Source organism: Pinus tabuliformis, chromosome 6 (assembly GCF_031772625.1).
Source record: "Pinus tabuliformis cultivar Carrire ecotype Pingquan chromosome 6, CPIR1, whole genome shotgun sequence".
NCBI lineage: Eukaryota > Viridiplantae > Streptophyta > Pinopsida > Pinales > Pinaceae > Pinus > Pinus tabuliformis.
The window spans coordinates 1,569,211,252-1,569,226,890 of record NC_142292.1 but is presented as its reverse complement, the minus strand read 5'-3'; the positions used below and the strand labels follow the sequence as shown (position 1 = coordinate 1,569,226,890).

The 15,639-nt window shown below is 34.7% G+C and overlaps 1 pseudogene; it reads right to left on the bottom strand.

Moving 5' to 3' along the window:
• Positions 1 to 1,083: 1,083 nt before the first annotated feature.
• Positions 1,084 to 15,639, bottom strand: part of LOC149264769 (cell division cycle 20.1, cofactor of APC complex-like) — a 39,894-nt pseudogene continuing 25,338 nt past the window's right edge.

The window sequence follows — 15,639 nt, the reverse complement described above, 5'->3', positions numbered from 1 at the left end:
TACCAGCAAATGGGAGGAATGATATGATAGATCATAGAACCAATGAGCATGAACAACTTTAACAAAAATTCAAAATATGTAAGGTGTCAGAGGACAAAGATAACTGATCAGACCAACAGTTCCATGAGACAGGATCTTGCAACAAGTGCACAACAAATGATGATGAATATCGCTTGTCCTAGAAGCACATTAGAAGCTCTCAATTTAGTGTCTACTCATTCATGGCTATATCATCAATACCTGGTATGCATGGAGGTCTTTAGTCAGTTTTTCAGTTCTTCTGTCGCAGTCAATATTTTTGTAAGGTTGAGAGTTGTAGCCACAAGTCAGGGTAATTCATGGAGTTCTTTCAAGTTTCAAGCACCTATGTATGTGACTATTTTTCTAATTAATGTCTATTAAAAAATGCTTTACTGATCTCTTGAATGAATATATGTGAGAGATGAATTTTGCAAGCCTATGTAACTAAACTATAGTACAATGTAAAATATTACAAAAAAATTATACAAATGAGATAGCAATATAGATACATAACTAAAATTCTATAGCAATATAGATATAGAATTTATCTCAGGTAAGAAATTACATAATAAGTGCGTCATAGCAAAATGAAGAAGATAAATCATTCAAGAATTACCTATAAGATTGAGTAGAGGTGTGAAGGCTTTTTGTATAATGTGAATCATTCCATGAGTGGAGGAGGCGTGGAGGTTTCTTTGTTGATGTGAATGACATACTTGCTGACACTCATAATGTATCATTTTCAGAACCTTCATTGAAGAATATGGGACTCCAAAGACTTTCCAAAACCATTTTAATTTTTACGATGCAGTTGAAGGAGTGATTCTTGTCTCATAAAGCTATTGCAACATTGTTCCATCAGGTTTCAAAAAAATAAGTTCAAAGTTCATGGTATACGAGAAGAAAGAAAGAAGAAACTGTAGCATATTACATTGAAGAAAGTGGAACATGCTCCATGTCAATCCAACAGCCTGTAGAAGAGCTATGTGAAATAGAAAACAGAACATTTAATTACTACCTTGAGTTAAACATCCTCATTTCATAAATATAGAAAGATGCTTATTAGTGGATGTAAGTATGACACTTGCTGAAAGCCCCATTTTCATCTTTACTCTTCACCCATTTTGAGGTATCAGGAACTCCAAATACTTGCCAAAACCTGAGTGTTTCATCTGCTGCAGTTGATGCAACTGTGTACCCATCAGGGCTCTGAAGAGGTAAGGCATAAGAAGGATCATGAGGACAAATCCATTCATAAAATGAAAGATGAATGCATAAGTACTCATAAAAATAAATCAATTTCCATACCTGTGCCAGATGAAGAACTTGAGAAGTATGACCTGTAAGTTCAGTAATATTCACCATAGATGGGTACTTCCATAAGGTTAACTGGTTCTGACTAAATCCATGTGAACTCAGTAACTCACGTTCATGCCTATTCCAGAGTAATGAACAAACTTGGGAATGAGTGTCTACGGTATTTAAGCAGGCACCTGTGTGAGTATTCCAAAACTTTATAGACCTGTCTGCACTCCCTCCACCAGATGCTAAAAGATTGCTTTTGAAGGGGCACCATGCCAAGGCCTTGACTGCTACACAGTGTTCATCTAAGCGGTGGAGATATTGAGAGGTAGAATTATGGGATGCCATGCTCTGATCCCAAATGTACAGTAGATTGTCATTCCCCCCACTTGCAAGTTGTTGGCCATAAAGAGACCATTTCAATCCACAAACCTCCTAGTCATGCCCTCTGTATGTTTGAACAATGTGCTCTCGCATACGAACATCATGATTGATTATGATCCCATCCTGTCCTCCTGTCATAAGAATAGGACCATTCCAAGCAAGGGCACCAACACGTGCATGATGACCTTTCAATGCTCTTAACTGCAATTTTATCCATGTCAAAATTTGGAGATTGCCATTACATTGGAATGAAAAAACCTTGAAGAGATAAGGAGATTTTATTTACTTGTTTATCAGATCAAGAGTCCCATAGCTATATAACAGAATTATTCAACCCAATGGCAATGTGCCTCCCATTAGGTGCCCAACTAACACTAGTAACAGGGCCTTCTTCATCGTCTGCAATCAAAAGCTCTGATATAGAACTATTTGAAGCATCCCACGGGTATACAGTATTGCCAAGGGCTATGGACAACACATTGTTCAAACTCCAGTCCAGTAGGTTCAAGTAATAATCATCCACAAGGTCTGGTGCATCCAGAGTTCTATCTGCAGACTATAATCAACATGGATAAGTTAAAATATTAAGAAAAAAAAGGTAAATGGCCCAAGGACAATTGTTCTGAGATGGGCATATCCAGTGTACTAATAACGAAAGCCCCAAATACTATTCTGTTTGACTGGACTCCAAGGGTATATTTAGAATGCAAAAGCAGGTAAATATCAATGGCTGGGATTAAAGTTTCATTCACGAAAGGTATTTTTCAGTGCTGAAATAGTTTGTAAATATTTTTAAAAATTGGATTGGGGTGTGGTAGCAAATTCAACATTAAGTGAAAAAGCATAAGGAAATTGTAAACAATCCACCAAATGGACTATTACTGCATTAACAAACACAAGCCATTTTGTACAATCCAAAAGGGCTTAAGGGTTTGGGTTTCTTACACAAGTAAACATCAACAGAAGATCCGGTTCTCAAAGCATTATATATAATGGAATATGATAGTGACCCTTTTTCTGGCCTTCTTCGGCCGCCTTTCGCCCGAGAGGCTTCATGCTCGGACACATAAAGAAGAATGTCGACTTCAAAAGCTGCAACGTTGTCCTGCGGCAGAACAAAATTGGACAACCAAGTTCCAGAAATAGGATCTACCTAAGATTTCCCCCAATGGAAATCTAATCAGAGTTTTTGCATAATAGGGCCAGGTACTTTATGCGCCCTCTACTTTATAACCCATATACAATTTGCACCCCACCCCTAAACCCTGGAAAACCTTGTTTAAATGATCTAGAGAAGGATTTAGATTTGGTTGGGGACGTTAGAGAAAACGAAGGAATTCGTAGGAAATCTAGGGTTTTGATTGATGAAGAAGAGGAGAAAATTTCAGGGCAAGAACTTGCATTGATATTGGCGGCATTGAGATCTTCTTCAGGTGCCAAAAATATCGTAATTAGTTTGTCCCATACTACTTTGGGTGAGACCTCAGTCCACGCTTCATGGACTGTTGCCGAAAGTGCCAGTAGTATAGGGATTTGTTTGGCTAATTAACTTCAAACCTGGGTCAGGCCCCAACAAGCCAACACACACCACAAAACTAGAAGCAACAACAACATGTTTGATTATCGAAGAAGAGAAGATGACCGAAGGAATGATCGCAATACAAGAGATGAAAGAAGAATAAGAGATGCTCCAAGTGACCATGAAGAAGATCATCATCCTCAAAAGAAGTCAAGATACTCCAGTTATGGAAGCAATGTTGGCAATCAATCTGAATATATCCTTATTTAAGCCCCTACTATTTCCTCTCCTCTGGATTCATGGGATGGTTGGTTGGTTGATAGTGGTGCTACTCATCATTTCTCTGGGTATAAGGAAGTTCTCTCTAATTTGGTAGAGAGAGAGAGTCAAATTTGAAAATTTTTCTTGGAGACAACTCCACTAATCCCATTAAAGTCTTTGAGTCCTTCAAATTCCATTTGGAGTTTGGGGAATCTATTTTTCTCCATAATGTGATGTATGTGTCAGGATTGAAGAAGAATTTGGTATCAATATCTACTTTGGAGGACAAAGGGATGAGGGTTGGCTTCATTAGGGGAAAATTTATTACTTGGCTTGTTATATCACCAATGAGAGATGCATTCACATTGGGAATGATATTTGAAGGACTCTACAAGGTTATTGGAAGACCTCTTCTAGAATTGGTACATGATACTAATCATCTAAGCGAGTTTTGGCACCAAAGATTGGCCCATTTACATTATGATGCTCTTCCGAAATTGATGAAATTGGGAGTCTGGAATTCATGATGTTCAAGTCCAACATGATGGAGTATGTCTAGGTTGTGCCAGTGGAAAGAAGACAAGGGTACCATTCCCCTCTAGAAAGAACAAGACAAATGACGTCATCCATCTCATTCATTTCGACTTATGTGGTATGATGCCCATACATTCTATTGGTGTCCATCTCTACTACATCACCTTCATTGATGACATTTTAAGAAATATATGGATATATTATTTGAATCACAAGGATGAAGCTTTCAAAATGTTTAAGGAGTTCAAAGCTTTGGTCAAAAATAAAGCAGGGAAGAAAATTAAATCTTCAGGTCTGATAATGTTGTTGACTACATTTCGAATGAGTTCATATATTTTGGGAAGAATGAAGGTACCAAGAAAGACACGATTGTACCCTATACTCTTGAGCAAAATGGAGTAGTTGAAAGAAAGAACAAGTCTATTGTAGAAGTTTCTCATGGCATGCTCCACGATCAAAAGTTTCGAAAGTTCTTTTGGGGAGAAGCAATGAATGTTGTCGTATATGTTCAAAATAGGGTGCCTCATCAAGAATTGGACAACAAGACCCTTGAAGAAGTGTTCACAGGCATCAAGCTTGATGCTGGTCATCTTTGTATCTTTGGTTGTCTTGCATATTTCCATGCATTGAAGGAAAAAAGAAACAAATTGGAAGCCACGAGAAGAAAAGGTATGTTTGTTGGATATTGTGAATATTCTAAAGCTTTTAGAATATATATTCCTAGTCAAAGGAAGGTTGAAATTAGCATGGATGTGACGTTTTATGAAGATTTTTCCCTTGGGAAAGAAAGGGACCTTCCTCTGCCTCCTCCTCTTGAGAAGAAGAATGATGATATGGATTTTTTAAATGGTCCTTCCATGCTTGAATCTGAGAGAGACATTGTTGATGATCCCATGGAGCCAATGGATCCCTTAGACCCTCCTCCATGTGATCCTCCTACCAGGAAGAGGCCACTTTGGCTTCGTGACACATTACATGATGATGAGAGATGAGTTCTCATTCGAAGATCATTTAGAGAAAGCAAGAAGCCATGTAGGTACTTGGGATATGTTGCATCCATGAGCACTATGCTTCAATACGAACCTACCACCTTTGAAGAAGTCGTGAAAGAACAAGTTTGGAAGGATGTTATGGTTGAAGAATATGAGTTTATTATGAAAAATGATGTATGCGATGTTATGTCAAGACTGAATTGGAAATATGTGGTGACTTTATTCAAGATCAATCATGGAGTTGATGGTAGCATTGAAAAATATAAAGCAAGGTTCATGGCCCAAGGATTCACTCAAAAAGAGGGATAATATTATGATGACATATTTGCACCTATGGCTCAATATACAGCCATTCGTTCAATAGTTTCTCTTGCCGCAATTCAAGGATGGACCCTACATCAGATAGACATAAAGACAACATTCCTCCATGGCATGTTATATGAAGAAGTGTACATTGCGAAGCCATAGAGATTTGAAGTAGAGGATCAAAAATCACATGTTTATAGCTTGAAGAAGGCATTGTATGGCTTGAAGCAATCCCCTAGAGCATGGTATGCCCACAAAGACAGTTATTTGGTGAAGTTGGGATTCGCAAGAAGCAATGTTGATCCCAACCTCTATTTCGAGATAGTCCAAGGTATGTCGCTGATTTTGGTTTTATACGTTGACCATCTATTCTTGACAAGTAGTGAGCCCCTAATGATTGAGTGTAAGAGGGATTGAGCCTCTAAATTTGAGATAAAAGACCTTGCTTTCATGAACTACTTTCTAGGCCTTGAGGTGTGGCAAAGGCCCGGTGAGATTTTCCTTTCATAAGGAAAATATGTCGTGAAGTTATTGGAGAAACTTGGAATGACATATGCAAGTCCTTGCCAACACCGATAGAAATGAATTTCAAGAAGTTATGTGGAGAATTTGCAGGATCTGACTTGGCAAATCCACCCGAGTATAGATAGTTGATTGGGGCTATGATGTTCTTAATGAACACTCGTGCATGCATATGCTCTGTAGTGAACATGTTGATTCAATTCATGACTGAGCCTCTCCATGCACATTGGATTGTTTCTAAACACATTTTGAGATATTTGCATGGGATGATCACCCTTGGTATGAGATACACTACCAAAGATGTTCGACTTCATGGATATACTAATGTTGACTGGGCAGGAAATGTTGTCAAAAAGATTGAGAGTACCTCTAGATGGTGTTTTAGACATGGATCTTCCATGATATCTTGAGTGAGCAGGAGGCAGAAGTCTGTAGCATTGAGTATTGTCAAGGCATAGTACATTTCCACTATCATGGCTAGTTGTGAAGCAGTTTGGTTCAGGAAGCTCTTTAGAGAGCTATTTGAGCAAATCCCAGACACTACAACAATATATTGCAACAACAAGAGTGGGATATGTCTGGTAGATAATCTTGTATTTCATGACAAGCCCAAGCACATAGAGATTCGATATCATTATATTCAAGACATGGTACATAGAGGAGTCGTTAGACTCCATTATATATCGACAAATGAGCAGATTGCGAATATGCTCACCAAGGGTTTTCTGAAAGGGAAGTTCTTGGTCTTCAAATAGAAGCTTGAACTATTGGATGTGACCCTTTACGATAAGGGTATTCATTGATCAAGAACACTAAGCCGACTCTTCCCCCTTGTCTAAGATCCCAAGGTGAGGAATTGAGATGGAGGGCTCGTAGGGTTGAGATATCTCTAGACAATAGGGTCGTAGATATTTCTCCTCTATCCAATACCCATAGGGTTGGAGATGTTGCTCCCCTATCTTGGTCTTCGTAGAGTATACCCCATTTTTCATCATACCCATAAGTTGGGATTATCGGGATTACCACTCCCCGTTTAGCCAACAATTTGAGAGTGTACCTGGGGGTGTACAACCCAATTTAATTATGATGGAGGTGTTCTACCACGTGACTCTTGAGGGTCATTGTTGGTAATATTAGTGGGAAATAGTATGGGTTGAGATGTTCTCCCCTATATCACCTATTGCTTGATTTGGGTTTGAAGATGTTTTGCTCCCCCATGAGATTCTCCATTGAGATGTGCTCCCTGATGTTGATTCAGGCTTATATGTGCTTCCTAATATTATTTTCAGATTAAGATGTGCTCTCCGACGTTATAGAGGGTGGTATTTAATGCTCCCAAATACTTCTTATTTAGATTCGAGAATGTTACAACAAATAGAGTTGAGCAGAGATGGGACATGATATGATGACAAGATACACATGACATAATGTAGTTGGAATTTATCCCTAGATGAGAGGGAGTGTTAATTTGGTAGCTTAGTGACAAATTCCAACTATGGGGATCAATTCCTCTTTTCGAGAGGACCAATTTTGAATATTGAAGTGCTCAATTTGGACAAGGGAAAATCTACTTATGAAGAAAAGCCCACATATGGACATTTGGACAGATCATCCCTAACACGAAATGGTCACCCTTGGAAGCCTATAAATACAAGTGACCTCAAGCTCATTTGGCCCCCACCAAGAATCATCTTATTCTATTCTTCATTGATTCGTTCACACAGGTATAAGGCTAGGTTGAGGAAAGAGGTTCGCACAGGTCTGAAAATATAGGGTCTGGAGCTCGCATGTGTTCTAAGGTTTTGGTTTCTGATCACAAGCTCGTCAAAGGAAATTTTCGACTCTAACTACAAGCTAGCGTGCTCAAGGGTGTGGTTGGAAGGTCTCAACTTCATGCACAACTCTTCCTCTTCGCGATTGGGCTCTAGGGATAAATTTTGAAATATGACCGAAGTTGACTACAGGTAAGAAAAATTGTCTCCGATATATATTGATGCTATAAACATATTTCTGAATGTTGTTGGGTTAATGTTGTTGGATGATTTTGTATTGGAATCATTGTACTCTCTATTGAACATTTTATGACAATCTAATAGAAGAATATTTTTCAAAGGGTTTTCTCACTTGTGGGGTTTTTCCCTGGCCTTTGACCAAATTTGGTGTCTCTTGTTGATTGTCTCCTTTGTCATTGCATTTATTGTTCTATCTTCAATTACTATTGATGATTGCAAATATTATTTTTTATTGAAAGATTGCTAATTGAAGAATTGAGTTAGGCTAAAGCAATTAAAACAACATAGAACAATGCGAAAGTTAGCAATGACATGTTATGAAGTATATATTGCAAGTCATCACACTCTCCAAATTGGTTTAATTGGTTCATTTCTCTCAACTTGTTAATGCTCTAATGTGAAGAACTAAAATAAACCCAAATTTGTGAGCATTACACCTCCATATAACTAAACAACTACAAATTTATGTTTGTGCAACATTGTCATAACCCATTTTCAATTAATTTTTAAAATTAAATAGCAAAACTTTTTCCATTATCATATTGAAAAGTGTACATAAGCATAATCACCATTATGAGAAATGAAGAAAGCAAGCTCTGTGATAAGCTAGCAATGAAGGTCTTCCTAGTTTTTGTTACCTTAATCTCTATACTTTCATGCATTATACTATTAATCACAATTTTAAAAATCCAAAATTTTAATTAAAAAACAATATCACTTGCATAAAACAATATATTTTCTTGTATAGAATGGCTCATTTTTTTTTTTGGGGAAATTCAAATTTCAATTATCAAAATTTATATGTATTTAGCTTTTTCTTTAAATAAAACAAAAAAATAACATTAGTCAAGTCTAAGTCCGTTTCTATATATAAAATTAATTTTAATAAAAATATTTTATTTTTATAAAATTAAAATAAAACATCTAATTAAAATAAATATAATGTATAATTAAAATACATTAAATAAATTCATTTTATCCCATATTTCTTAATTATTTATTGATTTTTTTCCAAATCTAAATAATAATATTATTTTAATATATGATATTTTAAAATTTATACCATCATTGAAATTAAATTATATTAAGAATATTGATAACTTAATTAATTTTCTAAATTTATAAAATTTATAAAATTTATAATATTATTAATGAATTGAAAAATACTATTTTTTTTTTAATAAATTGAAATATATATATATATGTGTGTGTGTGTGTGTTGTTAGTCGACATTGTTACCACTTTTATTTACTACAAAATTTATTTGTGTTTCTCACTTTTTTTTTGAAATAATATAAAAAATAACTTTCCTATATCATTTTCTTCTATTATTTTGTATATATTATTTTTATTTTTATTTATTTAATCTAAATAAAATTAAAAATATATTAAAATAAAAATTAAAAATTTAATTAAAATAAATATAATGTATAATTAAAATATATAGAACAAATATTTTTATTAATATTTCTTAATTACTCATTCATTTTTTCTAAACCTAAATAATAATACCATTATAATATATCATATTTTAAAATTTATACAATCAATAAATTAAGTTTTATTAAAGATATTGATAATTAATTAATTTTCTAAATTTATAACATTATTAATCAATTAAAAATATGTATTTTTTCTCTTCACATATGATATATAATTATGAAACAATTGAAGACAAAAACATGAATAATAAGTCACATATAAATGTTGATGAAAAAGTAGATTACATTTATTGATCATTGATTATAATGCATAGAATTTTAGAAACATCTATAAATTTCTTGGAGCAAATGGTAAAACTCTCTTTTCCAAAATTCACCATATCTAGGAACATCATCTTTTTCTTGTTGTAACTTTTTTAAAAGTATTTTTGTGCTCGTAGTGGACATTGTTACTACTCCTACATTTGCATTTACTCTTTTGATTGCTTCAAGGTTTTCTAACATTTTTGAACATCCATATAATCTTATACTACAAATGTTTTTGAGATTCCAATAAGTTTTTGGCAAGATCGTTAATGCTTCATAAAGCAACAATGTAAACTTTTCAAGTTTGGGCATTTCACCTTCTTGTATCATGGGAAACTCTTCTAATTCTTCTAACTCAACCATTGAAAATGTCTTGAACATATGAAATGCCCCGATCTCGCCAAACTCAGGAATTCTTTTTAACTTGGGACATCATACCCTATCTAATTTCATTAACCCTCTAATATTTTGTAAATGTGGAAGTTCTTCCAACATATAACACTCCCATAATTGAAGAGGATTTAAATTTTGAAATTGATAAAATTTATTTTCCATTTTAACTATGTGAGAGCTCTCTAATGATAACTTCTTCAACATTGACATATTAGTAATATCTTCTGGTAAAAAAGTTGTGAAGGTGATCTTCACTTCCAATGTTTCCATCTGAAGCATCCTCCCTAAAATGCCCTCCAAAAATGTTTCTCCATTGTTCTCTAAGTCTAAATATTTTAGTTGTATTAAATTCCCCAAGTCATTAATAGAAGCATCTTTTTGACATCTTTTCAACTCTCAATAGCTCCACGCACTAGTAGAAACCAAGAGGGATTGCAAAGAAGTGATTTGTGATATGACATGCGATATGCCATGCGGTAGACATTACAAATCATCACACTGTGCAAGGTATTAATACTTCAGTGCTCTCAACTTATGAATGCCCAATGGTAATTTTGTAATTCCATACCCACAAAGATCAAGAACTTGGAGATTTACAAGTTTGGAGACAGATGTTGGTAACCTTTTTATTGGCACACACTCTAATCCTAGGCATGAAAGTTGTTTCAAACACTCAATACTCTTGTGCAATGGTTGGATGGACGTGCGACTCAAATCAAAAACCTTGAGAGGGATCATGCTCCCGATCACCCTTCTTGGAATTTTTCTCAAATTGTTGTTTCCATCCAACAATAATGTGCAGATTTCTGGAGCTTTGAAAGACTATGGAATAAAATTCAACCAGTTTCCAGTCAAAAAAATCCAAGTGCATTCTACACATTCATTTGCATCCAACGCTGTCAAACCCTTACCTATGCCACAATAGAAGTTCTCTTTCTTCTCAGCAATTTGTATTCCCCAACTACGCACAATATCGTGCATCGCACACACCAATCAATATATCTCAGTGTTGGTTCAATCAAGAAATGGTCGACTAAATTATTGAGGTTGATTCTTCCGATTTCGATTTGGTCATGGCCATCTTGATCTTGTAGCAACCCTTCTCCCAAACCAAAGAAAATAATGTTGTCTACAAAAATAATTTCGTCTTGTGGGAATGCAACAGTCAAGTACATAAAGCATAATTCAAGATTAATGTTGTAGTTGGCCAATGCGTTGTAACTCAACTTGAGGCAATCATAAATACCTTGAAGGTATTGGTTGTTGGCGTTTGACAACCTATGGACTGCCAAGTTCCATTCTTGTGCATCGTTAATGTCTGCCATTGCCCTCCCTACTACTTTGATTGCCAAGGGAAGCCGTCCACATTTTGTAAAAACAACCCTCGCCTTTCCTTCATCTATGTTTGCTAGCAGATTTCTATTGTTATGTGGAAAATCATGATAAACAAACAACTGCCAACTATCATCCTTAATCAAATCACCTAATGTAATCAATGTGGATTTATCTGCATTTACTCCCATCTCTAGCAACGTTTTCTGGTTCCTTGAACTCACAAAATTTTGGAGGTGGAATGGTTGGTTAGCCGAAGTAGACCCAATTCCTCTAGTAATCTACCACCCTCCTACCATACATCATCCAAGAACAACGAAATCTTTTTCCCCTGCATACTCTCATGCAACCATATTTTTATGGCTTCTTCATTCATATTTTGATCTGGATTTATGTTTACTTGCATGGCTATTTGGGAAGAGAGTTGATTCCTAAGATTTGTGAAAGATGGAGACCGTGAAATAGTCAACCAAAGAAATAATCAATTGGAAAATAAATCCCTCACCTTTTTGCTACTGAAGACGGTCTTTAGGAGGAGTGTTTTACCATAACCATCATTTCCAAGCATGCTAATGCACTAAAAGGAAGACTGAGCCTCTGCCTCGATCACTGACTTCTCTAGTGCTACAAAAACATTGTGTTTCCCCATGATAAGGGGTTCGTTGATAAAGAAACATCTTGAAGCATCAAGGTGGGTGGGTGTGGTAGAAGTAGAGGATGAAACTAGAAAGGCACAAAACTTGTTGATTCTTGAAAGTCTCCTCAATTTAGACCATGCTAATTAAAGGAACTGATTGGATATGCTCTCTGATTTCTGAAATCAAACGAGTAATCCCTGCACTCATTTTATAATGAGAAACCATGTGACACTTTGTTATCGTACTACATTGATGCGCTATTGTTGATGATGGTCAAAGAAGCCCATCTGACTCCTTAAGCCATATATTAACAACCACAAGTCTCATCTTATTGTTGCTTTGGGGAATGTGAATTTTCTTCCTATTTAATTCCAGGTGGTAGTGATGGATCTCCTTTAATTTTGGCTCAATTTCCATTACCAGGTGCTTTAGATTGGCCAATTCTTTCTTGGAACAGAGAGACATGTTAATGTTGTTAACTAATCCTTCGGGATTGTTATTCTATAATATGTAATTATTTTTACATTCCATTTTTATAGTTAATAAGTTACCGAGACACAATTGTCTCATACCTAGGTTTCATATGCATAAACAAGTAATTTTATCACTAATATGATTTTATTTCATTGTGGAGTGTATTCAGGCTTGTACAGTGGTATCAGAGCCCGATTGAGTTGTTTCTAAACTCCATGTATTTGAAGTCAGTGGCGTAATGACGACGCAAAGCATGAAGTCTGTGAGGACAGATGAGTGCAATAGAAGGTTAGCCCAGTGGGTTGCTCAAATATTGACTCTTTGTAAGTTTTATATATTTGTGTCATAATGAAAGATGATTGGAGAAATTCAGTGGTATAAAGTTTTTTTTTACATATTCTTGGAATTTAAAATACATGTTGGAGTTTTGAGTGCTTGTTGTTTTCAATAAAAATTTCCAAGACTGTGTCGAATGCCAATCACTGGACTAGTTGCTAAATGTCGCAGTTCCATGCATCCAAGGGCTGTTTTTTGTTTTAATTTTGTGAGGCTTTATTTGCATTTACCATAGTAATTATGAGTTTAAAGACAGTAAAATTTTTGAATGATAGTATTCTCATTTATAGGAGTTTAATGACAGTAAAATTTTTGAAGGATAGTATTTACATTTACAAGAGAAAAACAACATTTAATTACAATAAAATAAATTTTTGAAGGATGCTTAAAATGAAGGGTATATATTTTTGGTGGTTTGAATTAAATTTTTAATTGAAGAGTGGTCAATTTTATGGTGATTTGAAATACTTATTTTTTTAAGAGGCCATTGGTAAAATAAAATATTTGGAGGCTAATCAAATTTGAGCTTAACTATTTGCTGAGCTATTTTTGAAACTTACCATTAAACCACAAAGCCAAATTTGTTTGAAACAAGAGGAGAAACAAATTTATATCTTTTCAGAGGTAATGCATATATTTTGAATTTGAAAGGATTTGAAGAATATTTGGTTACATAACAATTACGACTTCAATAGTTTCCATAGTTGGAGTTGTTCTTAATGGAAAGGAAAATTGTCGAGAGTGGTTTAGAAAGCTTAATAGTGCCCTTGTTTTTAAATATTGGTGGGTAGTTTTTCAAGGCAAGAAGGATAGTGATGGAAAAGAAATTACATTGGAGCTTCCTGATAACGAGAAATAGTGTGCAATTTGGGAGACAAATCACAGCAAGGCATATGCGTTAATAACTCCATTAGTGATAGAAGAGGTAAGTCGGTATATCATTTCATGTGTTACTGCATTCGAAGCTTTAAAGAAGTTGAAAGAATTGTATGATTCACTCTCAGAACTCGAAATTATTCAGTTGTTTTTGAAGTTGTTCAATTTGGATATGAAAGATAATGATCCATTGAAGAGTGCTTCTGAAATAAAATCCATTTTTCATGATATAAAAGCCACTGTAATTGAAGTAGATTTACAACTTACAACTTTTATAAAATTCCTTCACACTATTTGAAATCTCTCCAAGCTAGTGGGTAGTCAAAAGACATTACATTTGATAAACTTGTAAACAAAATAGTCGAGAGAGAAAAGGCCTTTGGGAAGAAAGAAGCCCCATCTAACTCTAATGTAGAAATTTTGTGCCTTTCACAAAAGGATCAAAAGTATCATGTTGAAACTTCTAGAGGTGATAAAAGTAGTAGAGGTCATGGTAGAAGAAATTATAGAGGCAGGGTGGGAAATCAATTAGGGAGATAGACAAAAAAATGATAGACAATAAAGAAATTTTAATGACAAAATAATTATCAAATGTTTTAGATGTGGTAAAATTGGTCATACGACTGCTAACTGTAAAATCCCTTGGGAGAAAGTCAATGAAAGGAGAGAATAGTGGAATGAAAAGAAAGATCAACCACCACCAAATAAGGGAAAAATATCAAAGTCTACACATTACATTGTTTCTCACTGTAATTTTAATATTAATGATGTTTTCAACACTACATTTTCTTCATGGCGAGATAGTTGGATTTTGGATTCAGGAGCCACTTTTCATATGACATTTAGGCGAGATATTTTTGAAACTTTCAGTGATGATATTGATGGTGTTATTTACTTTGTTGACAAGTCTCAAATTAAACCATCTGGAATTGGTTCTATTCATTTGAAGATACTGAATCTTGGAGATTATGTTCTACAGGATGTACTTTATATTCCACAGTTTTAGCGAAATTTGATGTCTCTTATCCATATTTGAAAACCAGGGCATTCTATTCATGTATTTGATGGCATCATCGAGATAAGAAGAGCATCTGATCATGTAGTTATTATGACTGATGTGGAAGAAGGTACACTTTTAGAATTAAATGGTACTTAATCCACTAATTCTCTTGAATGTTCTGCTCTTTTGGCACATAATAGTGACATCTTCTCTCCTAGCTTGTCGTGGCATGCTCGATTTGGTCACATCAATTATGGCAACTTCAAAATTATGAAAAAGAAATGTATTAAAGGTCTTCCTATAGTTCCAAGAAATATTACACCTTGTGATGCTTGTATTTTGGGAGAACATTGTAAACAACCTTTTCATAGTTCTTCTTTCAAATCTTCATGAAAATTAGTTCTTATACATTTAGATTTATGTAGACCAATGCCTGTTGCAACTACAAATGGAAATAAATATGTGTTGACATTTATTGATGATTTCTTGAGAATGTGTTGGGTGTATTTGTTGAAAGATAAGTCACAAGTGTTTTAAGTTTTTAAAACTTTTCATTTGATGATTAAAAATGAAACTCAACAGAATATAGGAATTCTCAGAACTGATAATGGTGGCGAGTATACTTCTAATGCTTTTGAACATTATTTAAAGGACAACGGAATCAAGCATCATACTACCATACCTTATAATCCACAACAAAATGACATTGCAGAACGTATGAATAGAATTTTGTTTAATATGGTTAGATCTATGATGTTCTTTAAGAATGTTAAGTTGATGTTTTGGGTAGAAGCAGTGCTTCGTGCAGCTTATATTCACAATCGTTGTCCTTCTTCTGTCATCAATAGTGAATCTCCTTATGAAATTTGGTATAATCATCTGCCTTCTGTTCAACATTTTAGATTCTTTGGTTCTCTATGTTATGCATTAATTCCTAAACATCAGCACAACAAGTTGCGTGTTAGGAGTCGCAAATATATTTTCTTGGG